General features: G+C 40.0%; 1 protein-coding gene and 1 long non-coding RNA gene across 25 annotated transcripts in view; one reads left to right on the top strand and one right to left on the bottom strand.

The window, feature by feature from the left end:
• Positions 1-27,176, top strand: part of TENM3 (teneurin transmembrane protein 3) — a 1,240,854-nt gene that overhangs the window by 455,585 nt on the left and 758,093 nt on the right. The gene's annotated exons all lie outside the window — the stretch shown is intronic.
• LOC310852534 lies at positions 7,784-21,313 on the bottom strand. Its single transcript, XR_014568222.1, has 3 exons — positions 17,725-21,313; positions 10,967-11,360; positions 7,784-7,827 (listed from the first exon to the last, which is right to left on the bottom strand). It is a non-coding gene; the product is annotated as an uncharacterized lncRNA (long non-coding RNA).

Below are 27,176 nucleotides of genomic sequence, written 5' to 3'. Positions count from 1 at the left end.
ATGAGCTTTCGTGTGCATGCACACGAAAGCTCATACCAAGAACTAACTTAGTTGGTCTTTAAGGTGCTACTGGAAGGAATTTTTTTGTTTTGCTTATATCCTTAACTGTGATTGTTCTCATCCATTGCTGTATCAGAGAATACCTCTTCCTCTAATAACAAAATACATGTTTCCGTGTTCAACTAACCTGCAATATGGTACTGGTAGCATGTATTTGTTATGTGCTTTAAGTCATTTAAGTCTTTTATTCCCTACCCTTCAGTGTATGCATGTAGCATACCACTAAACTATTTTCACACAAACCATTGTAAAGTACATTGAGCATTTGTGGTACTTGAAAATGTGGTTAATGCAGGATATAGTGTAGAAAATAAATCAAAGGTGGTTTCTAACGAATGCAGGCCTTACATTTCTATTACAGATTTAAGTTTGTAAAAAATGCCCTCAATATATTAATTTTTACCTGCATGCGTCATTTTCATAGTATGCTTTGGGCAGGGATCAGATGCACCGCTGAGTTCCTGATCAAGAACTCCCTAGTACAGTCAGTTCCTGCTTTCAGCAGAGATCTTCCTGAAGTTCACGCTAGGCTTCAAAGCAGGAAAAGGGAGAACAGGGAGTACAGAAACAGTGCACTACCAATTATTGTCAGGCCCTGCCCACCTGTCAAAATGGTCCATTGTAGGTAGAGTAACTCAGAATCCTGACTGTTGTCCGGAACCTATTCCCCATGCTCACTGCCAACAGCTTTGTGTGGAATAGTCCCAGCACTGAGTGAAGACGCCAGAGATTGAACCTCAAATTTTATTGGATATGAATTCTGTGCTCCACAGCTGAGCTATTGTCCTTCCCTAGATTCCACAAAGGCCAAACAACATTTAGATCAGTGAAGAAAGAAGTTCTATACTAGTATGAAATTTGTCTCCAGGAATTCAACTACATTACTTAAATTCAAATGGAATATAATAGTACCTGTTAAGTACAAGCTCCTCATATCCCACCTGGATTGTGCATCCCATTTAACTCAAGATGTGTGATAACTCAGATGCTTTAAGCGTGGCTATTTTTCTCCCATAGCTCTAGCCTACATATCTCTGTCCACACCACTCCATTAACATCAATATACGAGAGGTCAAGTGGGATTATAATATGCAATGGCAATGCCACCCTCTCCAACCCAGGTTAGCAAACATTGCCATTAAACATGAATTGTGTTACATGGAAACATGGGAAAGTTGCTTCAATACCCAATATTAGATGATGTAAGAATGGGCCCTCAGTGTTCTTGTAAAGACACTTCTAGAACATATTCAAGGCCTTACCCCAATTCTTGACATTCACAGTTTTATTGAAATTTAAATTTATGAATGACTGTGTGTGTGTTTGTGTGAGTGACAACAGATGAGTGACAACAGATGAGATACAACCAGACTACAAATCCCTCAATACTGATTATTCCCATTCCCCCAGTAATTGGAACAGGTCAGTGCTTAAATTAAGTCCTGAAATAGATTTTCCTTTCTTTTAGCTGTGAATGTAGCCTGAACACCTATCAACCTGGACAATATGCTATATATCCTTGGCAGAGACTGCTCTGTAGACGAGTGTCATATATATCTCCTTTTCTAGTACATAAAGAATGACAGTATAACAGAAAGAAATTGTACAAGGGAGTGAAGACAGCTCTTTAACTGGAGATGCCTAAGCAAATCCATTAATATCCCACCTGATATATTTCAGAGCTGAGGCATGTCATCAAAAACAGGTAACAGAACTGAGCAGTAGTTCAAATTAGGCTGCAGAGCTATGATACTGACTTCTTCCTGTGCCACTACCATTTGCAGGAGGAGTAAAGGCCAAGGTATTGAGGGAGAGGAGAACATGGACAGTAAATAATTTCTGCCCATTCAGAGGGCTGTGCAGAGGAACACAGGGGTGACATTTTACTTTCCATAAAAGGAAAAGTATAGCTCTTATTCAATTTTCTGGATTCTTTTCAGATCAAATTAGCGCTAAGAAGTATTTGGTTCATTTGTTATTGGAAGAGACCGTACCAACTTAGTCAAGCAAGAAAATTACCTCAAAAGCTTACAAGATTTATAATGCTTAGAAAAGAAAACAAAAAAAGGCAATTCGAAACCTAATGAGACATTTTAGGCCTCATTTACATCTGTAACCTGACCCATTTCTGCAAAGTGGTAATTTGGTAATTTACATACTAAAAGCTAGGTATTTATTCATCCTTAACCAAAAAGATGATGAGATTACTAATACTATAGCACAATTAACATTACCTTACACTCTATTGTCACTTATACAAGACGACAACTAGATATGTTTCTATTAACACATTCTATTAAAATTTAGTATTACACCAAACATTTAATGACAGAAATATAAAATCTCTTCTGTTATCAGTGACTGATACAGCATTAGATTAATAGTATCTTTGAAAGAAAGGTAGCAACTATTCAAAAAAAAAAAGGAAATCCAGCTGTACAATGCAGTCTGTTGGTGGCACTGAGTTAAAGGTGACAGTTAAAGTACTGTCATAGTAGAATCAAAACACTTGATTTTGCAGATAAAAACATTTTGTCCTAAACGATAAAAATTGCTGATGTTTCCCTGTGCATGCTTTTGCAATAGGATGCCATCTATGCAGTCTTGTTTGCCATAGCTATCATGCCCCACTGAAACACTGAAAAAAATGTATTTCCCTTCATCTTATGAATTTGCTATTATTGAAAATAATATAGGGAGCAATTGTAAACAGGAAATGAATATGCAGTTATTTCAGCAACACATATTTAGGCTTCATTACAGCAACAGGTTCCTGAGACAAGGTAGTTGTTCCTAAGGCTTCACAGAAAAGCTGAGACTCAGGGTCATGCAGACATTACAGAGAACACTTCCAGATATAAGGGGCAGCAAGGGAGAAAGGGAACCTCTGAACCAGCAGGAGGCCTTAGGGCAGCTGCAGATGTTGGAACTTGAGAAACAAAAGGTTAAAGGGTGTGTCAAGATATAAGGCTGGGAAAATAAGGTGTGGCACAAGGCCAAGGAAGGTTTAGAAGGAATGGAAAGGATGCTTATAAAAGGGTGATAGTGGCAACCTGAATAGGGGTGGAACATAAGAAAGTCCAAGAAAAACGTTGCTTTGTGCCAGATCTGCTTGGTGATCACATCACTGTATCAGGAGAATGTATCAGTAACAGAAGATAGCTTTTTGAGCAAAGACTAGCTGGTTTGTCTGGAACACATTGAACTTGAGATGACAAGTCAGAAATGAAGTCAGAGGAGTAGTGTAGGCACTGGGAGTCAAAAACAGAATTGGAGGAGTAAGAAACCAGGAGGATACAACGTGTTCCAGGAGTATTGATTGACTTGATCTTTATTACGGCCATTGGCCCATCACACGACAGTTTCCCATACCACCATAATGTACTTGAACCTCCAAATTTAAAACCGCCAAAACTTACAAAAAACAGACAAGAACCAAAGCAAAACAAAAACAAAAGACCAACATCATACATTACAATAAATTTGTAACATAAACATCGCCCTCTGCTCATAAATTAATAGAAGACATCAATGGTGATATCACCTAATTACATCCTAAAACATAGATCATGGTTTAAAGGGATTATCCGAGCCACACAGGAGTCCGTTTCTCTTCTTTAGGGATAGGACGCTGATCAAGAATCTGGCAACCATGAGTGATCTTAGGGGGTCATCATCATTTAATAGATATCTCAGTTTGGCTTCAGTCATATCATCGGCAATTCCCTTTAGATATTGAGCAAGGAACTTGCTCCTGGCCGATAAGTGAAAAGCACAATCAAGAATTATGTGATGCAACGATTCCGGTGCCCCACAATTACAATCACATAAGAGCGATATCTGTCCATTGGAGAATCTATTTCTCAGCACGTTCGATGGGAAGGTGTTGAATCTTGCCTTTACAAAGGCATATCTATGAGCCGAAGAAGTTAAGGAATTCAAATAGTTTGGGAGCCTTAAGAGGGGTAATAAACCAAGGTTTAGAGGTGAGCAGGTACCATTGCCCAAGACCATTTTCTGCTGCAAGTCCATCTCCTCTACTTTACAGGTTACTGTTCTTTTAGCTGGAACTATGTCCTGCTCTACAGAAGGCGAACCACACGCCTTCTGAATAGTTTCTATCCAAGAGCTCTGATTGCACTAAATAATGATCTCAGGGCCAGTTGTAAGAAATAGCAAGCAGTGAGTAGTAAGGAATGAGATAGGTTTTAGGTTATGCTATGCTTCTAATAGGTTATGTTATATTTTGGATTATGTTATGTTTTAATAGATTATGTCTGAATAGGATGAGAGTGTTGGAGATACGTGCGAATGTGTATGTGAATCCGGTCTTGGGTGCTTGATTTTCGTTGTTGTGTATACTGTGTATATACGGACAATGACAATAAATTTATCTAATCTAATCTAATCTAATCTAATCTCTAGTAATTTGGACGTGTTCCAGGAGTATGGAGGTAAAAAGAAGGGGAAACTGGGCAATAATTGCATTGAAAGGATGGGTCATGGGATGATTTTTTAAAATAGAAAATTGGAAAATACAGAAGGGAAAGCAAGAAGCCAGGACCTTTGGCAGTTGCTGGAGTTATCAAGGTCAGTGGGGGAGAGCTGCTGCTTGAGGCCAGATATCACTCTGCAAATATTACTCTTTCACCTGGGCAAATGCAGGTATTCCTGCTCTTCCAACATTTTTTGGAGTTCCCAAAGAGTCAGGGGTGGGGTGCAGTTTGAAATTAGAACAGAAAAGTCAGTCCCCAAGGACTGTCTTTTCAGTTTTTTCAGTTATAAAAGAAGACTTTTCATGCAACAAAACATCTATAATCTTCATAGAGAAAATGAGGGAGATGATTAAGGAGGTCTTAAGTCACAACTAAATTATTTCTTTCCTAATTTGGTTCTGATCAGACATCTTTATTTTAGCTAATTTGTATTTCTTGCTTATTTTTATTGCAAAGTACTCTGAGCATTTTATTAAAGGGCAACATAATAAATAGCTGCAATAAACAAATATACCTAAACTAAATGCAATGAGGTAGAGAAACAATAGTTAAGGCATATTCACTAGTCAGAAGTATATTGTTTGAAGCAAATAAATGTTCTAATATTCTAACCTTTATGGATTAAGTGTTTTTCAAGACATGTTTCAGAGTGAAATCTTTTTTTTAAAAAAAATCAATTTTAAATTTTATACCCCTTTTATCTTCTGAAGTGAATATTCTGTACTACATGCTAGTCTGCCCTGAATCTTCCCTGAGAGCTGAGTGCTCATAATTTTTCAAAGGGTATGATTTCTTCACTCTCATTTTTTAGCTAAGTTGTACTTTATATATTTCAACCTGTGGTGTGGAAACTGCTTTTTCATAGCTTCATCCAATGTTGAAGCCCACCACCGCACAGGGAGGCCAGTTTTGCATATCCTTCCCAAAATATGTACAAACTGGTCCTACCTGCCCACGTGGTGCCAAAACATTACTTTAGGGAATACACTTCAACCAGGAGTTCCCCAAGTAGAAGACCACCTATTGGAATTTTAGTGGATGGTGGTGTTGTATTATGTAGATGCCCAGTTTCCACCTCCCACCTCCTTCAGCATCTTCAATTCAGTAGAACTCTAACCTGGCTTCAAGGTCAGAAGAAGTGGCAAGGATTGCTCCTGGCTTTTATTAACTTTGGCTGGAGGGGATGGGCTGGCCTCAGGGGAGTTTGGGTCTATGCCCAACTAAAACCACATAGAGACCACCATCCAAGTGATGCCTCAAGATGCTCATGAGCACCTTCAGTTTCCTGTTTTCCTTTATTTATGTATTTCCAGGATTTTCTATCTGCGTTTTGCTAAACAAAACATATTAAGTGCTTTGGTCAAATTACAAGCAGGTGTTTACCAGGTGCTGCAGTGCAAAACAGTCAAATGAAAATTCCATTGTTAAAGCTTTAGCCAAGAGGAAGAATTCCTATTCAGCCCCTGCCCCATGGCAACTTGAGGGTGGGCAAGCACTGAGGTGCCTGGTAACGGTGTCAGGAGATGGGTTCCTACATTTAAGTGGCAAATCAGCACTCACTCCCACTGGTCAGGTGTGCTGCTGGCCAGGTGTGCACCCTCACCACATCTCCTAATCATTGTTCAAATGGCTGTCTACTTATATAAACTCTAAATTTACCTATTTGCACTCAATTACATTTAAATACTTTATTTGCCAATCAGCAATCTCTTCTAGAATGTTAATTATTTTGTGTTGAAGATTGCTTCTAAAATTTCTTTGATGTGATCTTTACCATGAAAGAATCCCTGACAGATTACATATAAACAGACCATCTTGAGCAATACACTTCTTAGGTGTAGCTAATGGTTTTAGCTATGTTCTTTTTGGTCGCCTTTATTAAACATGGCGAATTCAGGAGAAATCCACAAAGCATTACATTATCAGCATAACATGAAACAGTTGCAGGTAATCAATAAATATATATACTTTATGTGCTCTAAAATGTAAGGAACATGATTTCTCAAAAGCACACTTAAAAGGGCTATTCATGCTGTTTTTCATTGATTTTTTTCCTCTCTTGGTACAAGTCACAGTGTGCATTCTGTGTGCTATTACAAAGACAAATTCTGGACTTAAAAAGATGAATGCTGATAGTGGAAAGAAAGCCTAAACAGAAGGCAGTATTGGTCAAACTCCCAGAGGCTAATTAAATTCATCTGTTACACCAAGATATTGGGGATAATTATAATTGTTGGGATGGATCTAGACTTCCAGGTAATGGAAGTCTGATATCTGGACACTCTTGTCGGCTGAAAAGGGAAGAGAATATTTCCCTTCCACTTTCCCCAAAATCTGCTCCAGACAGTTGGGGAACCTTCCAGAACGATGTGAGAGGTGGTGCTGGACACTGCAATCTTCATCAAAGGCTATTCTTCATGTGCCTCACTCAAAGGAAGTATGAAGTATAGTTACACAAGAATGGGCATTTTCAGTGGTCATGCCCTTGTCTGTGAAATGTTCTCCCTGGGGAAGCACACCTGGCACCATCATTATTAGTTTTAAGGGACCAAACTAAGACTTTTCTATTCACTCAGGCCTTGGGTAACTAAGCTGATTTCCATGGTGTAGTGATCATATTTTAGTGGGGTAGCTAGGCATAGTCTTTATTATGTCACTGTATGAGTATTTTAGGTATTTTGCTACAGGTATGTAGCCGTGTTGGTCTGCCGTAGTCGAAACAAAATTTAAAAAAATTCTTCCAGTAGCACCTTAGAGACCAACTAAGTTTGTTATTGGTATGAGCTTTCATGTGCATGCACCCTTCATTAGGTGTCGTTTACCTATTTGTAATAATAGCAGTAAAAATACTTATATTTATCATTAAGTGCACACTAGGTAAGAAAAGTACAGTCGTACCTTGAAAATCGAATGGCATGCATGGCATCATGTCATGGCCATGATGACAGGGAGAGTTAGAGATTACCCAAAACAGAAAGTACAGAAAGAATGGAAAATCTTTAAAGAGTATCTGGAAAAGTATTATAATAATAAACACCTCCTGGCACAAATAGAATGATCCTTGTAAAATAACAAATATGTTTTCTGGTATCTGAGGAAAACAAAGAAAGCAATACAACAATTTGGAACTGTGTGTGAAAAAATAGTAGGAATAATAACACAATGAGTCTAATCAGAAGTCAAATGTGTTTATTTTGTTTTGTTTTCTTCTCATCTTTTTTTCTTTTCTTTTTTTGGTACCTCTTTCTTTGGTCTTTTCCTCTTGGACCTGCTAAGAAAGAGATAAAAGTTAAATATGAAAACTCGAGTAAGTTAAAAGTGATGTTTTGTAATTTTTCAATTATTGTTCATTTATTGTTAAAGTTGGTCAATTGTAATGAACTGATGTAGTAGTTACTGCGGGGGTGTGTGTTATTTTTGAACTCTAAATAAAGTATTAATTTTATTATTATTATTATTTTAAAAAATAAAGTCAAACGGAATCTGTTCCAGAAGTCCATTTGACTTCCAAAACGTTCGGGAACCAAGGGGTGGCTTCCTGCAGCCAATCAGAAGCCATGGAAGTGACGACGGACATTCGGGTTCCAAAGAACGTTCGCAAACCGGAACAATCACTTCCGGGTTTGCAGCGTTCAGGAGCCAAAACGTTCATCTTGCAAGGCGTTCAACTTCCAAGGTACGACTATAGCTTGTTCCTTCTTAGTGGAAAGCTGAAGGGAGAGGAGACAGTTTGACGAAAATGTAGCAAAGTCTGTAGTATGATGAGATGTTAACTTGTATTATCATCACCCTGTGGAACACAGGTCAGTCAGTGATAACCCAGTCATTTATTCCATCGAGAAGTTGTTAAAAATGAATATATTGTCCATTGTCTTTTGTCAGCTTCGGTCTTGAACAAATAAATATATTTTCTTGTGCATGCGGTGCCAATAGCAACGCTCAAGTTCCTTTATAGGGCTGCAATCCAACACTCTGTTTTCTGGCTGGAATCCAACACTCCCTTACTTCAGAGTAAATCCCACTAGAACTTGCTGTGACTAATATCTAAGTAAACATGTATGGGATTATCGATCGGCATTATTTCTTAAAGGGTTTTTATTTCTGTGGCAAACCCTTCAACACTACAGCTCCTTGCAACAGCCACAAGACAGTGGAGAAGAAGTGTGTTATGGTGGGTGGAATATTATGGAACTCTCGTTATAAAGAAATGGTACCCTACAGTGTGATTTGCATCATGCTGTGTGAGCCGCCTACACTTTTCAGCAGTTGGTTCTGCGTCTGTAATTTATTGCTCCAGAAGCCATTATAATAACACAAGAAATGCCTCAGCAAGTGTGGAGGGAAGAACACATCACAGTCAGATTGTAATGACTATTTAGACTATTTAAACTCACTCAGCTTGTTCTGCATTAGAAAAACAAGCCCTATTAAATTACTTATTTTATACATTTTATTTGGCATTCTGGCTTCATTGTAGTCGAGATTAAACACCTTATTACACTTTTGAAGAGAGAAGCTTATGAAAATAATTGCCCAGAAATTACTGTGTTAAGTGTAAAAACTGTTGGGTAGAAATCTGATTTTAAAAAAAACAAAACCCAAAAACTTGTAGATTTCTGCTGGGCAAATATACTAGGTTTCTTAGAAGGAAATGTCTGTCCCATTTCAACAGAGTGCTATCAGAGTACAAGAACAATGTGGGAGGCAGCACTTACGAGTTATAAGCTCAACCTGATTGGCATTAGGCATAAGGTACAGAGGCTATGGGTTGCCTTTCATTGGTTGGAGAGATCCTTGTGTCTCACTGGTCAGCTACTGCCCACCTTAAGCAGGGCAGCCCCTGGTCAATAAGGTGCCACCCAGCCAGTGTCTGCCTGTTTCAATGTGTCCTTGGAGCTCAGAGTATCATTTGGCAAACAGACCAAACCACTGCACCAGGCAACAAAGAAAATCAACATACCCTCTTGCACCTAGTAAGCTGGAATATCAGGACAATATATCCTGGCTTCTCTGCTGGCCTACTGCAGATTAACAACTCACAGGAGCTGGCCATCATTAATCGTGAGCTGGAAACACTCAACATTGATTTTGCCACTTAACGGGAGATCAGGCTCACTTTGAATGGCAGCCTCTGAGAGAAGAACTGCACCACCTTCTAGCAAGGAGAGCATCCAGAAGAACCACATATTCATGGTGTAGGCTTCGCAGTGAGGAACCACTGACCAAGGGCTCAGCCACCTCCAATCCAGTTAACATCTTGAATGTGCTGCCACTATGTGCTTGGACATACAGATCAAGGACCTGTTCTAGAAGGAACTAGACCAGGCTCATCCTTGGTTCATCCTTGGATGCCTTCCCTATAAAGAAGGGTGTGAAACAGAGATGTGTTCTTGTCCCAACTCATTTTAGCGTATTCTTCTCTCTATTAATCTCATATATCTTCAGTTTGACTGAAGACGGTGTGTACTTCCATTCAAGGAGTGATGTTGGTCTGTTCAACCTGTCATGTCTCCATGGCATGTTGTGAGATGTTGTTTGCAAATGACAAGTCTACAAAGATTCATCAATCATTTTGCCCAAGCCTTCATGGAGTTCAGCCTCGCCATCAGCCTGAGGAAGACCAACGTCTTGCATCAGGGCATCACCAGCACTCCGCACATTGGCATTGGTGACCACATTCTTGAGGTGGTAGACAAGTTTGTTTACCTGGGCTCCACCATCAACAACAACCTTTCCATTGACACTGACCTGGACAAGTGTATTGGTAAGGCAGCTACAGCAATGGCTCACCTCTCCAAAAGGTTATGAGAGAACAAGGAGAAGGAAGGGGGGAGTTCAAGGGGGAAGACACAGACTGACAGATTAAGCTCAGACTCAGAGGGAGGGCCACCAGAAATAGCCCATCCCATGACACGTAGGTGTGCAAGAAGTAATGAGAGGTGTGAACAGGAAAGGAAGTGAAAGTGGGGCTTTAAATGTGGGAAGAGGAAGGGGTGGAACTCAGACTCTGCAACAGCTAATTTGGAAGCAGATGCTGAGTGACTGAGCTCCAGAGTGATTTGTGTGTTTTGAGCAATAAACCTGAGTTAATTACTGCCGGAGTTGTCTCGCTTCTGTGGGAGAGAACCAACCATTACATAGGCAATATGTAAGTTGATGGTGACATGACAAAAGAAACAATTGGCCATGGTTTACCACTCAGAAGTAAAGGAATATGTTTATTTTGCTGAGGTATTACAGATCCGTCAGAGGCAAGTGGGAAAAGTGCATTGGTGATCAAATCAGATCCTTAACACTGAAGTGCCTGCCTCTGCTATGCAGCCCCTGCTAATAAGCTAATGAAATTTCCTCTCCTTATGGTACAAGATGGTGCCTTCCTCTATTCTGTGTAAAAAAACAAACAAAACAACCTCAGCTGGATTGACAGTTGAATCTTTCTTCAACACTGGCAGCAGTCCTCCTGATTGCAACCAGCTCAGGGGGCACAGGACAGACTGTGTGGCACTTCGGTGCTCCGGTGTCTTGCTGTTTGTCCCCAGGCCTCAGCATCTTCTTCCAAAAGCACCTTCTTCACTCTGTCTAATGGTAGGTCCAGCCCTGTCCAGCCTGTGCTTCTAAAGCTACAGAGACCAAGAGGAAGTGAGGAAATGCCAATTTTTCATTGGGTGAGTTTTCGTATGATGGCTTTTCATGCCACTGTGCTGATGTCCTGCTTGTGGACGTTGCCCAGGAATCTAGTTTGACCATTGCGTGAACAGAATGTTGGAACTGATAGGCTCTTCTTACATTCTTATGACTGAAATGCTGGCATTAAAAAAAAGGTTTTATTTCTTAATTAGTCTGAATTACTGTCTGTATTATCATTGAATGTTTGCACAAGATGAGAAAAAATATACAGGTTACTTCAGATAATACTATTTTAAAAAACACTCTTGATAACGTCTTTCTTCTCTTTCACCAGCTTATCAGACTACTCTTCTATAATGCTGATTAAAATTACAATCAGCTTCCTAGCCATCTAACTATCCTAGGTATCTTAAGAGATAAAGCAATCTTTTCTATCAATTAAGTGCATTTCTGAAAATCTGTAAGACTTCTCTGTGAATCTTTGATAAGAGCAAAATTTATTTGGAAGCTAAACTAACATTTCCTTCTTCAGTTATTTGCCACCTGCATTAAAATCATATGCAAGGGTTAAAGCAAACAGCACCATAAAAAATTAACTGCCCATGTTGGCTCTGTCTCTTGTAGCATGTGTATGTACATACTGTTAAATTTCTGCTGGTTTTGTTTGTTTTTCTCTAGTCTATTTCTGGTGGCTTAGTCAGCTTTTCTCTCTATTTTTCCATCTCTGTTCTTGATCCAGTATAAATCCCAGTCCAAACAGTGCTGGTGTAATTTCAGTGGCAGAATTCTTAAAGCTACAGTTCTTGTACATTAGGACTTTTATCTTTTACCAGTTTTATTTTATGTTCCCATCACTTTTGGGTTCCATCATTATGATAGTTCTTTCCTCTTTCAGGGAAAAAGAACAACCACAAATCTGCAGCCTTAAATATTCCAGACTGTAAGCTTACCTGTTGTCTGTACTATTTCTATTGCTCTTCATTCACCAAACTCGTTCCTGTCACATCTTTGAATGGCTCTAGTCTTTCTCTTGGCCACTTCTGTGTTTCATTTATCTTCCCCACACTTTCTTCCACAAGTGTGGTCACTATGTGAGCTTCATAGTATGTCTTCTTCTTAGAATACTCCTTTCCAGAGCCTGCCTATTCCCTTGTGACAGCATGTAGCTATACCAGCCAGATTCCAAAAAGCTACTTTAGGCATCTTTTGTCTTGTCACCTCCCTCCCTCTCTCTTTTGAATAACACACAATATCACAAATGACTGCAGGTATTTTAGGCATGCCCCCTGAGATGTTTCCCCTTTCCCCCCCCTTTTTTTTTTCAATGATAGACTCCTGTGTTGTATCACAACCTGTAAATAGCTTCCTTAAAATGTCTGGTGCTCATGGGATAGGAACATAGAACAATACATGAAGAACAAACCACCCCACAACTCACATGTTCTGAGGACTTCTGTAACTATAGTCTTTTTCATATAGCCTCTTTTTCTCCACTATTGACACACTTGTACCAGAGACGAGTAGGAGAAATGTGAGGTGTCTTTGGGATGTGTATAGAATCCAGCCCACCCCTTGCCACTGTGTTCCACTGTACAATGCATGAATAACTTTCACTGACTAAATACATATGAGTCTTGTGTACAGACCTGACATCCTCCCTAACCTGCAGAGCCTAGAGGTTTCTTGTGTTGTCTGTGCGTATTTTATAAACAGAAGAGTCCAGCATCCTGTTTTAACAGTGGCTGCCCAGCTGCTAATGGAAAACTTGTGAGCAGGATCTGAGTACAATAACAACTGGCATTCAGAGGCTTACTCCTTTCAGTACTAAAGACAGTACAGCCTAGACATTTGTATAATCCTCTTTTAAAGCTCTCCAAGTTGGTGAGAGATGTGGTAATTACCACCTTGTGGTAGCAAACTCCATAGTTTAACTATGTGCTGTGCAAAGAAGTACTTAATTTTCTCTGTCCCGATTCTTCCAGCATCCTGCTTCACTGAATGATCCCAGTTTTTGGCACCATCACAGAAGGAATAGAACTTTTGTCTCTCAGCTTTTACATATCACACGTAATTTTATATATCTCTGTCATGTCAAAGCTCACTTGGCTTTTATCTTATCTTTAAAAAAATCCCCAAATTGTGTCCCTTTCCTCAAAGGGAAGTTGTTCTAGCCTCTTGATCATATTGGTTACCCTTTTTTGAGCTGCACAATGTCATTTCTGAAGTAAGACGAGCTGTAGCTATATGCTTGTTGACAGTCTCAAAGAACTGTAAAAGGTTCATGAGACAGAACTTGTCTTTGCAGAAGCCATTACATATCTAAACAAAAACTTTAATAAGTACAATTGTGTTTTGTTTTTTGTTTTGTTTTATATACTGGGGACTTTCCCCATAGCAATCCAAATAGACCCACAATCATGCAAGATTGCTGTATTAGCTGGGAAATTAAAAGGGGGGCGGAACCTAACTGAAATGGCATATTACAGTGATTTGCACACCCAGATTTCTGTTCTACAACATTCTGCCCCACCCCACTTCACCTAAGTAATCAAAGAGGTAACTTTGCAGCAGATACGGTGCACTATTAATATTTTTATGTAATTAAGAAGTAACAGTAGATAATAGTAGATAACGGTAGATAATAATAGTGTCATCTTAACTTGACTCTATTAAACTCACACAATTCTAGCCCACTCAGTCCCAGTGACTTATGAAGAGGTTAGGAATTTAAAAACAGCAACAACGCTAATAGAGAGAGCCAATTAAAGTACCATTACCAAAAAGACAAGATTCTGAACCCTTTATAGTTATAAAAAGAATTGTGAAAATAGCAACTATATATTAAGGTTTGCTTTTGACAGAAAAAAAAATGTTTGCAGAGCTGTACTCCTTGGTGGTAGTCATTTCCTTACAATTTCTCAGTCAATCCGTGAACCTTTCTGTTACATCAAAGTATATTTCCAACTGGGCATTAAAATCTACTTAAACCACAGCAGCTCTTGCTCGGTGTGGGCACCACCTCCACCGTATCTATCAATTGATATTAACTTCTACCACTGAGTTTATCTGCGCTGTAAACGCATAATAAATCTGTGAAATGTGACACTTCAGCATTGGGCTTTTTTCCCTTTGCCTTCTAACAGTTCTTTCCCTTTGTATCTCTGGACTATAGAAAGTTAGATTCATAAATCTGAAAGGGTCCACAAGGTAATCCAGCTGAAACCTCTGCCTGAGTGCAAGTACAGTTTTGCCCTGTGCCCCTCACCTTTAAACTTAATACACTGAAGACCATTATGCAGTTTGGAATGCACTATAGAAGAAGCAGGATGTCCCCAGTTCTGATCTGCCTTTGAGTAAGGATGGATGGAATATTTTTTGTTTCATTTCACTGAGAGCCAGTGGTTAAGGGCAGTAGACTCATAATCTGGTGAACCGGGTTCGCGTCTCCGCTCCTCCACATGCAGCTGCTGGGTGACCTTGGGCTAGTCACACTTCTCTGAAGTCTCTCAGCCCCACTCACCTCACAGAGTGTTTGTTGTGGGGGAAGAAGGGAAAGGAGAATGTTAGCTGCTTTGAGACTCCTTCAGGTAGTGATAAAGTAGGGAATATCAAATCCAAACTCTTCTTCTTTTTTCAGAGTTGAATGATTTAGAATTTGGGTCTAATAGCCACCCCCCTTTTTTGAAACCATTCATCTTTCACAAAGGTGGGGTATATTCAGCAACTTTCAGGCAGAGAAGGGAGGTGAATTTTGCAAAACATTCATATTACTTTAAGCTCAAATATTAAGTTGGTGAGGGTTTTTCCAAGTGTCAGCTTGGGCCTAATGGGGGCAGCCATCCTGCAGAATGTCTCCTGAAAACAATCCTACATTGCCATGCTGTATTGTTCCCTAGGAGCTTCGCCTCCCACAGAGGACCTATGAGGATCATCCACCCTCAGAGACTGACCAAGTCAATCACTTTCCAGAGTGCCCTAGGGGATATCCAGGCTGATATGACTGGCAGTCCTGTAGAAGCCATGGTTGACTTAAGGAATATCTGAATGGATAAGGCCCCTGACACAGATAAGACTGAGACACTGTTAGTGGGTGGTTCCCTAGACTGGATGGATGGGTAGTACCTTGCTCTTTATGGAGTTCCTTCTGAAGGAATGGGTACATAGCTTCTGGATCCTCTGCTGTTGCTTGAGGCTTGGGTAGCCTCAGTGTGGCAGAGTGCCTTCCATTAGCTTTGACTGGTGGCCCAGCTGCACCCCTATCTGCACAGGGATAGCCTAATTTCTGTCGTCTATGCTCTGGGTAACCTCCAGGCTAGATTACTGCAACATGTTCTATATGGAGCTGTCTCTGGACAGTTCAGAAACTTCAGCTGGTGCAGAATTTGATGGCCAGATTGCTCACTGCGGAAAGAAAGTTTGAACATTTTACACCAATTCTGCCCCAAGGACACTGTCTGTCAATTAGTTTCTGGGTCCAATTCAAAGTGCTGGTTTTGACCTATAAAGCTTTAACTGGCTGAGTACTGCTATACCTCAAGGAAAGCCTCTCTCCATATGAACCTACCCGGACCATTCTGAGGCCCTTCTTTGAGTGCCTCCTCCATGAGAGGTCCAGAGCCTGGCAACACAAGTACAGGCCTTTTATGCAGTGTCTCCCCCTTTGGGGAATGTTCTCACAAGGGAGGGAGAGAATGCTTAACCTTGTATGCCCTTTTAAATATGTTTGTGGAGGCGGGGTTACTGGTTTGTTTTTGTTCTTATTTTTATTATGCATTTTGTCTTTTTATTTTGTCTTTTTATGCTGTGAACTGCCCTGAGATCTTCGGATGAAGGGCACTAAACTAAATGATCAATTAATTAATCATCAATTAAATTGTTCGCCTCTCTGTGTGCAGGCACACACATACACATCAGACTCTGAAAATCTCACAAATATCAAAAATTCACAGGTTTGAATGGCTGAAGTATTTAAAAGAGTTTAAAAGTGTTTATATTATGTGTCCAGAGAAGTTTGGCTCACATTACTTTCCATTAAACATCTTGTTTGGGTTTATAGATCTATTTATGCACAGAAGTGATAACAGAAGTTTCTGTTATGGAGCAATAGTAATAGAAAAGGGAGATAAAACATAGAAAAACCAGTCTAGCAATTATTCTAAGAATAAGAACTATTTGTTAAGACATTTATGCAAATCAGATATCTGCTTCTCATTAGACAGAAATGGTTCACCATTTTGTTACAGATGGATAATTGCCCTCACAGCTAAAATGACATTATAAAGTGAGGCTGCAGGTCAGTTTTTATCCCTGTCACAATGTTTTCCTATCAACCTAAAATTTAATTTTAGACATTTGCATTTCATTTCCCCCTTCCTGGCAAAAATGAGTAAACATGTTTAAAAATTAATGGATATTTTAACACAGGTCATCTGGCTTCTGACTGACAAGTGGCAAAGAGATATGGAAAGGAGAGGAAAATGATCAATTTTGCTTCAATTCTGAAGGCTAGATGACAGATTTTCCCCCCCCTTCCCTTGGATGGCATTCATGTGACAAAGTAAAGTGGGTAGATTGGTTTCTGTTGGAATGAATTACAATTTATTCCTGTGATGCGTCCTAACATGATATATTTAAAGATTGACATTTGCAGTAGGCACTACCCAACTCTAACACTAAACTTGCCAGGTTTTCTGTGGACTCAATGTTGCAGAATTTATCAGGGTCACAGCCTTGAATCAGGGCTTGAACTGAACTCCAAAACCTCCATGCTATAGATGATATTATTGATACAATGGAGTTATACATATCCAGCACTACATGGCATCAGGATGTTAATGGACTGAATGGGTAGGATGTGGCCTGCTCTGAAGATGCAGGTTGAGGACACTTCTGGATTCAACACTGTTTCATGAGGCTCAAGTGGCCTCTGTGGCATCAGCTTTGGCTGGTGGCCTAGCTGCACCCCTGTCTGGAGAGGGATAACTTAACTTATATTGTCTATGCTCTTCTAACCTCTAGGTTAGATTACTGCAATGTGCTATGGTTTAGAAACTGCACCTGGTGCAAAATTCAGCAGGCAGGCTGTTCGCTGTGGTAAGGAAGTCTGAGGACATAACACCAGTTTTGGCGATGGCTACCGATTAGTTTCCAGGATCAATTCAAAGCATTGGTTTTGACCCATAAAGATCTAATATGCAGCTCAGGAGAGCAGTACCTCAGTATCTCCTCACATGAACTAATCCAGACCCTGCAATCTTCATTTGAAGCCCTTCTCCCTGAGCCCTTCCATGGGATGTCCAAACAAAAGCAGTTTTAGGGTGGCATGACCAATGCAGCAACACTGGGAACCAAGTGTCATGGACGAGGAGTCAGCTTCACCTGCTGAACAGCAGCCTGAAGGGGGAGAACGTGGAGTGACTCCACCTGCAACTGATCAGCCTTCAAGAACACAGAGAAAGCACTAACGCGAACCAGCTGGCTTCAGTTTTCTTAAGCAGAACTTCCAGCAGCAGTCAGGTGCTGGTAACAACACTTGTAGTACCTGGCTCTATCTTGCTGCTTCCTGCTTATTTTGAATCTTCAGCCTCTGATCATCAGATTGCCTGATCCCTAGACTGTCTGACCACATTAGTTGCTGTTTTCCCAACCTTAGGACTGGACCTGACTCTCCTTCCAGGCAAGTACACCTCAGAGACTCTTCTGATTGGCTGGCCTCCCACTCCACTGAGCTCTACACACTGTTGCTTAGCAATGAGACTATGACACCGCACTGCAGGGAGCACCACAACAATGATGCAGAACAAAGCACAAGAGGCCAAATTTTAGCATTGTACAGGGCACTGCTGAAATTTGAGAGCCCAAAGTCCCCCACTGGTTCAGGGGTTGGCAGTATTTGAATGGGCCTTTTCAATGGTGGTTCCTCACTTGTGGAATGCTTTCTTAAGCGAGGCTCCATCTTTATCTGCTTTTCGGCACCAGGCAAAAATACGTCTTTATACATATAGACTTAGTTTGAAGAATTTTAAAGTATCTGAGGCCTCTTTTGGTGAAGCAGAATCTGCTAGACCTGTATTTTATTTGTAGAGATGTGTGTCTGTGTTTGCTTTTTTAGTTTTTTATTGGTTGTGTTTATTGTAATTGGATTTATTATTTATTTTATTATTTCTATTTATATTTCTGCGGCTAGAGGGTGGCACTAACTAACTACTGTTCAGACCCTTGGTTTATGGACTGTGAAGTCCTACAGGATTATTGGCTTGTTCTCCTGTTGGTGAACATTGCCTGATGGATTGTGATGCAAGATAGGATTTTCTCTGTGGCAGCACCCCAGTTATGGAGCTCCCTCTGGCAATATGGCTGGCCTCATCACTGATGAGTTTCAGAAGTCAGCTTGAGTCTTAAGAACAGGCATTTGGGTAAGGTTTGTAAGTTGAATGTGGTGGCTTTGGAATGTGTTGCTATGGAATTAGTTTCATAGTGTGACTTTGTGCTTTAATTAACGCTTTGGTTGGTTTTTACACCATTGTTTTATTGCCTTGTTCACCATCATGGGATGAAGGATGGTCCAGAAATATATATAATTTAAAAGTAAATGAAGGAGGAGACTTGGGAAGTTCCAGCATGAGGAAGGCATTGGAATGCAATGGCTTCATATTTTATAAAACTATAGAAGTATCTATAAGCATAATCATGTATAACACCATAATAGCTCTTTGATATGCATCAGTCTCATAATCACACAATTATTATGTGTGCTTTAACTACAAGCCTCAGCTAGAGTGTCCTTTTGTAATCTTTGTATGCAAAAATGAAGCTTTCAAAAACAACCTTAACAATTATCAGTGTTCACTGTTTTCTGTTCTACATCAAAATTATTTTTGCACAATGGAATGTGAAACTGCAAAAAGCAAGTGTAAATTATCCCTTGATGTTTTCTAAGTAGTGATGGGTGGAATTGTGGGAGATAGTTATAGTAACTAATAATTGTCTCCTCCATCAGAGCAAACTAAGAAACCATGAATACTTTTTCAATATGACAGTTACAGAAACAGCAATTGACCACTGAACTCCTCTACAAAATTAATCTAGCTAAAGGATTAGAGGCTGTATAGACAGTGTGCGGGTTCAGGTGTAACACTAATCCATAGTTATGAGAATCAGCTGCAGCAAGCCTTGAGCCAGCACACTATCCTCTCCTACAGTGCAGGTAGGAGGAGGAATTTGGAACCTTTCACTACTGCATCAGCCAAACCCAGACAAATTGTACATTATCTTATATGTGATTAGTTGATGCAAGCCAAACTATAGTTTATGAAGCTAGTTTGCGTCAACCAACCACACTTAGCATTAACCACAGTTTAGGGCTAAGTCAGCATACTTAATATTTACACCACTTATATGTCACAAAAACTAAAAGGATACAAGTGTGCATAAAAACTGTGTTTACTAATGTGTATGTATGGACATCAGTAACTGTCCAACAATTTGACTTTACCCCCAAAGGCACACACTTCCATTGTCTCCAGAGATAAACAGATGCCAACAGCAACAATGATGTATAGGTGTGCAAAATTGCAAGTTAATATTACTGTAATTTAAACAGAAATCTAATACATACCTCATAGTGGGGGAGACTGTGTCCATGGGTGATTCCAAACAGGCATGTACTGTATTGTATGATGAGTGCAGAATCCACGTTATATACCGGTAATTAGTATCAAAATGCAACCTCTCTTTATCCACCTCAATTTAATCTAGATTTACCTTTTCTGTGAAACAACTGGGTCCCCGCCCCACCGCAAAAAAACCCCACTAGTATTTGCAATATCTGAATGAGCCATTTTCAATATTACATTCCCATCTAGATTGCCCTCTGGGTACACTGAGTACACTGCCCGGGTTCCCACTGTTGATGGTCACCTGGAACGCCCTGCTCTCTTGTCTAATGGATTTTTATTTTTAAACCAGACTGAGATTGCACAGCCCTTGAAACAGAAGATGCCTTCACAGATGCTCCAAGTGTCTCTATTTTCCAGGGACGTCTCTGATTTAGAGAAGCCGTCCTGGTTTCTGATTTGAACATGGAATGTCTTGCTTTTTCTTAGGATGTCCCTATTTTCATCGGAGAAATGTTGGAGGGTATGTCCTCAAGGACTGTCCTCTGTAAAGTAGGACACATGACCACTCTAATGCTAAACTGAAGTTAATCTAAGACAGAAGCAGATTAAAAATAAAAAAACCAACTTTCTCATCATGGCTAAACTGGGAGGGGAAGCCTGTGTGACCCCAATGTTCCCTGAGCCTTGTTCTTGTAATGTTGAAGCATGCCTTAATGTTGCATCCAAATGCAGCCAGTATCAGAAAATAAGCCCGTCCTCCTGCCATCCTTTTCCCTCTGATTTAATTATTTAGCTTCACTGTGCTTCTGAGATTTCCCTCCTGTACAAATAATCCCTCCTGGTCATCTCCTTCCATCATTCCTTAGATCAGGTCTTGGAGTGTAAACAGTAGTTTCGGGTGCGTTCCCATGAGTAGATTTGCTTTTGGAGAGGTCTCCAGCATAGCCACTTGAAACAGAGGCCTCCCGAACCAGCAGATCTCATCTCCTAGTGACTTCTTGGAAAGGGTCAAGCGTCCTCCCTGGAATATTTGTATCATCTTATTCAGGCCTGACTAAATGTCAAAAGGTTTGCTGGAGCAAATGGAAAGATTCAGCTAAAAATGATTCTTCTGTAAAGAGTAACACACAGGTTCAATAATAAAACTTTCAGTATAAGAAGCTTAGCCCTCTTTCTCTGCCTTTCTTAAAAAGATACTGCCACCTGCTCTTATCTGAATAGCCACCAATAACTGTCAGTTCCATTTCACTTTTTTGTGCCTTGCCAGAGAACACAATAGTCTTCTTTTGTGTTTCTTCATTTATCTCAGAGTGTTTAGAGTATTCATTTGATGTGCTGAGTATGATAAAGCAGTTACAGATGAATTATCAGGTGATACACTTCCTTCAAGTGATAATGCAATTTAAAATGGGGGCAGAGCTCTGGGTATTTTGTTGCAAAAAAGAGAGAAGGATATTAATTGACAGGAAAAGGTATAGAAGCTGGTGGGGAGGGGGGGTAGAATAATAAAAAAGTGACTTTCTCTTGTGGCACTGTAGAGAGATGTCTCTGGAATAATTTTGCCACTGTGGCACATTTGAGATGTAAGAAACATTAACAATGAGGAGGGCTTTAGGTGAAGATCACTCTGCATCGTAGATGGCATTATCTGCTGATTTAGCTGGGCTGAAAACTGCTGAAAAAAAACCTTTTTGTGCCCTTGTCAGAGGCTTGGGCCTGAAGTAATAGAAAATCAGCTTTACCTGAGTCAGATAATCATTACAAAATGAATTTCATTCTTCACTCGCTCAAAGTAGTAATTGGGAGAAAAATGTTTGATGGGGATGATGAATATTATTTTAAGTTAAAGCTTACTTAAGATATGCGTATAAAATACTAGGCGCTACTAATAATTAAGCTATTCTGTGTACCTGTAAATTATCTGCCTTGATTGAAAAAGAGATGATTACTTAAAATGGATCTTTTTATCTTTTAAATCCCCCACCCCACCCCCAAATCTTACTGTTTCTCCTTTTCCTTAGCATTCACAAGAGGCATTCAGTTAATCATACTGAGGTCTCTCCCTTAGCACTGTAGTAGCTGATTACCCAGCAGGAGGTGCAGTTCCAGCAGGGTAAGTCAGAATGGTGTTGCCAGTTCCCTGGAGAGGGACATCCTGGAAAAATACCAAGGTTGAGAACTGTCATATTCACAGCAGTAGGTGCATTTTCCTCAGAAATTAATGGAGCAAGCTGGGCAAAAAAAAAAAATGTTTTTAAACTACATCTTCCCTAGAGTAAGATGCAAATTCAAAGCCCCTTTTGAAGCACTGGAATGAAAGTTGAAGATAAGACTTTTTAGGGTTTTTTGACATTGATAATATAGGCAACTCCAGCAGTACGAATATTAAATTGAAATGGAAGATAAGTGGGGCAGATGTTGCTCATGCTGGCTCAAAATACAATCATAACTCTTCTGAGAGCTAGATTGAAGTATTCACGAAATTTTACAGGCATAAAACATAACTAGGGTTTGATAAAATGAAATGAAAGCTGTCAGGACCATTAAAATATGGACAAAGACATGATACCTCAAAACTACTCTCAGGACTCCTTTATGCCTGAGAGATCAAAACTGTCCCAAAACATTTCTCTGTAAGAAAACCACAGCATAGCTAGATAAATCCCCAACTTTGAGTATAGACTCCATTGCAGATTGTGACCATGACGATGGCAATAATAGCTCAACAAACTCACTTTCTTCCCCTACTAATTCAGACAAGTTTAGACCACTACAGGAAAACATCTTTCATAAGCCTCTACAATCTGAGTTTTGAGGATTGATAAGTTTAGTGTCCATTGGAAATGGTTTCTACAACACTTGGAATAAGGAGATTCATAGATTTTAGGGTCAAAAGGGTCCAGTGAGATTAAGTGGTGTGACCTACATTGCAGAGGCCAACTTAATCTCTTCCATTTATTACTTTCTCAAACCCAGTATATCCTATTTGCTAAGGTATGGCTTTTAAAGTGGCGCCTAAACTTTGCAGAAAATCCACTGTTATGATTACGGTAATAATAAAGTAACAGTTTGATCTATTTGTTAATCATCCTTGCTTTTTTGAAAGTGTGCTTTATTTCTAATGTGAATTTGTTCACCAAGCCATTGGTTATATTTTGTATTCTTTCTGAATTTTAAAACACATATCACAGCTGTTGTATTGTCATTAGAAATAAATAAATACTATACAACAAAGATTAAGGTAAGGCTGAGCAGATCATAAAGCTACCGTTCTTTTGATGGCAGTACTTTTAGCTTTTAGCTCAGCTTTATCTTAATCTTTGTTGCATAATATTTTTATGTATAGAAGAAAACAAGTTTCTGAAGTTTTTAAGGTTCTATTTGTCCACCCCCCAAAAAAAACAACAACCATGCATAGCAATTATCCAATTGTGATCCAAGCTTTTCAGGCACCAGAGAACTTCATCCACACCTTACATTTAAAGCACTATTATACCACTTTATAAGAGTTATGACTTTCCCCTAAAGAATCCTGAGAACTGCCGTTTGTTAAGCATCCTAAGAGTTAGTAGACTCGTATTCTCATCACAGAACTACAATTTCCAGAAGGTGAAATCAATCCACCTCCGAAGAGAACTTTGTGAACTAGAGGGACAGCCATGACTGTTTCAGTGGCATAATACTGCTTTAAATGTCTGGTGTAGATTTGACCGTAGAAAGAGAAAATCTCATGATGCCTAGCATAGGAGCCAACCGAGAAGGGGTTGTGCCCGTACCAGAGTCCAGGGAAGTATCTGGGGGAGTGAACAGAGTCTGTTCCCGGGCTTTTTACCTACCTCAGGTGTTCACCCTTGGCTGACCTATGTTGGTGTCAGCGCTACCTGCAAGGGTGCAGGGAGCTAGTCGAATCAGAGCCTATGCAACCACTCACTTTTCTGTAATCAATAAAGTTGTGACCTAAATTCTGCCAAAAACCAAAACTAAAATTTGAGTCAAGTGTGAATTTATTTAGTGGCGCTGTCTCTGGGTCTGAACACACAAAACATTACAAAGCTGGTTTGGCTGTGACAAGAATCACTACAGCTCTCTGATCAAATGACTTTTGCAACTAGCTGGTAGCACTTGTTCATAATATCTCCATATTGCAGTTGTCTGACTTAATGTCAATTCATATACTAGGCTTCAAGTCCATTCATGTTTGTCAGTCTGTGTCTTTGGCTAACTTCCTGGGTTCATCAGAAGACTGGATCACAAATAAATATCTTGATACTATTGTCCATTGTACCTTTTGAAACACAAGTGTTTGCTTGGGTAATTCACTTGTACTAGAATGCTATCTTTTCAGTGTTGTTCCCAACATGTCCAATCTTTAATCAGGTTATCCACATATGGGCAGTGCTTGACTTACTTTTCAATATTTGGGAAGTGTCCAACAGCTTTGGGCATCGTAATTATCATAATGTATAGCAGTAGCTAGTACAGATGCATCAAGGGCCTTCTCACTAAAGTAGGAAGAGGGAACCATAGGCCCAGGAGCCATGCTCATCTTTCCACAGGCTATGCTCATGCCTAGGTCACATCGGGTTGACAGGTTGTCAAGTGCTTCTGGCTGGCTGGAATGTGGTCCTTGAACTCTGATCATGCCTCTGGCTTGTCTGGATTTAGTATGGAGAATGTGTATGCATAGAACCCTCTGGTTTCTGCATAGTTGAAATGCAGCTATGTAAAAAGAGTCATGTCAATTGCTTCACCAGATTTTGGCATCTGACCCCACTCACTGTTGGAATTTGCGACCCCACCCCACACATAGAAGGTTGTCTAGAAGGAGACAAGACACTTGCGGCTTAAAAAGGTACTCCCCAACCCACCCCTGCTGCACTAAAGGATCAACACTATGGTCCTAATTTCCCACCATGGTTTAGGTAGAAGGTATAGCTGCCTCTGTGCATTATTCCTGCACAGTGAGAGCAGCAGCTGTATCTATCTATTCCTAGATTAGCCTGAACATGTAAGAGCCAAAAGTGTGAAGCAGGGACTGGTGTGTGTGTGTGTGTGTGTGTGTGTGTGTGTGTGTCCCAACCTGCCCCCACTATTTTCATACATACCACCCCTCCCCTCCCCAGTGGCAACCTCCATCTCCACTGTAGCTACTCAGGTAGAAGCCAACAGAAAGGAGAAGCAGCACTTCCTTTCAAGTCAGGGAGTTCTCTTTCAGAATTCACACTCTTCACTCTAGAGGTTGGGAAGGGTAGACTGGACAGAGTAATAAAAGTAGCAATTGTGTAGGAAAAACCAAAGTGATCAGCCCCTGCCCAGAGGGTTAGATCAGACGTAAAGGAACCACTGACAGAATTTTTTGAGATATGCTCAGAGATAAATCCTTCCCTACAAGTGCAGGAGCTCAACCACCACTCACTATACCCGTTTTCAAGTTACTGGTGTCACAGCATAATGTCCCAGATCCTTGATTCCTTACTAGTAACATCAGATGCTCTAGGAAATACAGGGCTCATTAACAACCTGATTGCTGTCATGAACACGTTCAGCAACATCATGGATGCAAGGGAGAAAGCAGTTGCAGCCCTTCAGGACATAATGGAGAACCTGCTGCTAGCCTTCCTTGTTGTTGCTGCTGATATGATGATTAAATGGGAGAAAGGCAGTGATGCTCACAGTGCGAAAGGATGTCCATAGGATGTCAGAATGGGCTCAAGACGGTCAAAATACAATTCATAATCCATTTGACACCACTATTAGTGACCGTGTTTCTAGTTTTAGAACCAGTCAGTATTCATGTGCACATTTGCATAAATTCCTGCAGAACAAGCTTTCCCCACCCCCAGCAATGTCTCCCTTAAATGTGCCGCAGTGTTTAAATTTAGATATTGGAGTCTCCCACTAGACAACAAGTTATTAAAACATCTGCCTTTCCATAAGCCGTTCTGTTCTCTGCTTTTCCACATGTCCTTTTCTACTTCACCAGGCAAAATTGCCCAATCTAAATTTCAGCTCAAGTGTTTGATGGCTTTCATGCTGAGCTCAAACTGTTAGTGCATCCCTGAGAGAATAAAATTGAAACAGGATTTAATCTAAAATAACAAAATAGAATAAAGGTTTTTACATATAAATAAGTAATGTCCTGTATATTTTTATGCATATTATGCTTTTCCAGATCCTCCCCCCCCCCATGAAGTTAAATGCTAAGATGTGCAGATAACCAGCACTAAAAAAGGACCATGCTAATGTATCTGTTGTCTGCATGCCTGTAAAAAATACCCTGTCATTCACCTTTCAAGTAACCAATACAGCTGCTGTATATTGCCACATTCTGTTTCTCTTATTGTCCAAACCTAATCATGGGAGTGAATTCAGTTAAAATTTGTAAGACTTATTCCCATGATGTCTGTTTAGGATTAGGATTTTAGATTACAGCTTTAAATGGAACTATTCTAACACAAATTGTTCTGAAATCACCACAAATGCTATGACAATACTGACATATTGTTGTTATGTATTAGTCACCTTTCTATAGACCAAAGTTAAACCAACTGATATGTAAGCTATGGCCCTACCTGGATGGGAGTACATTTGCTTGTATTGTTCATACAGCCTGGTAACTTTCCATTTAGGGTACTACAATGTGAGGCTACCTTTGAAAATGACATGGAAGCTTCAGAATATGACTAGGAGCTAACCAAAACTGAGTATCAGGAGCTCGTCTGTTTCCCCACTCAATTCTACAACCAATTCAAAACCCAAACCAATACTGGTATTGGCTGTTTTGCCTCAGAGTTCATGACTAGGGTGACTGTAGGAACATGTTCTTCCATGTGAGCCTACCTGGACTTTTAAAATCCTTCTGTGCCCCTGTTGAGTGATGTATGACTGGGAGGCTCTGGGAGAGCTGTCATTTCTCATGGTGGTGGTACCCTAGCCCTCACCAGAGAGGCTCACCTGGTCCCTACACTGATGTCGCTTTGGGGCAAGGCAAATACCTTTTAGTTTTCCCTGACCTTTGAGTGTTCTAGCTTGAAGCTTTTTTATTTTCTACAACTCGTGTTGGTAATGCAGCATTGTACTTATTATTTATATGAGTGCTACTGAATTCCAAACAGTTTCATTTCTTGTCAGCTGTCCTGAAAACTTTGTTATAGGGTGTTTTATGAATACTGTTAATAAATAATAATAAATAAACCATCCCATGGTGAGTCACTAAATATATATGTTGTTAGACCAACGTCATATATATATATATTGTAACATCAGTTAAACATTTATCAAGCATAGTTTACACCTCCTTAACAACATAATAGAATTATGTGTCAATAGTTGTTACATGAGCTTCCAAAAGCCATAGTCGTAGGGAGATAATTGG

This window comes from Podarcis gaigeae (genome assembly GCF_964106915.1).
Source record: "Podarcis gaigeae genome assembly, chromosome: 9".
Classification (NCBI taxonomy): Eukaryota; Metazoa; Chordata; class Lepidosauria; order Squamata; family Lacertidae; genus Podarcis; species Podarcis gaigeae.
This window is presented reverse-complemented; position numbering and strand designations above follow the sequence as displayed.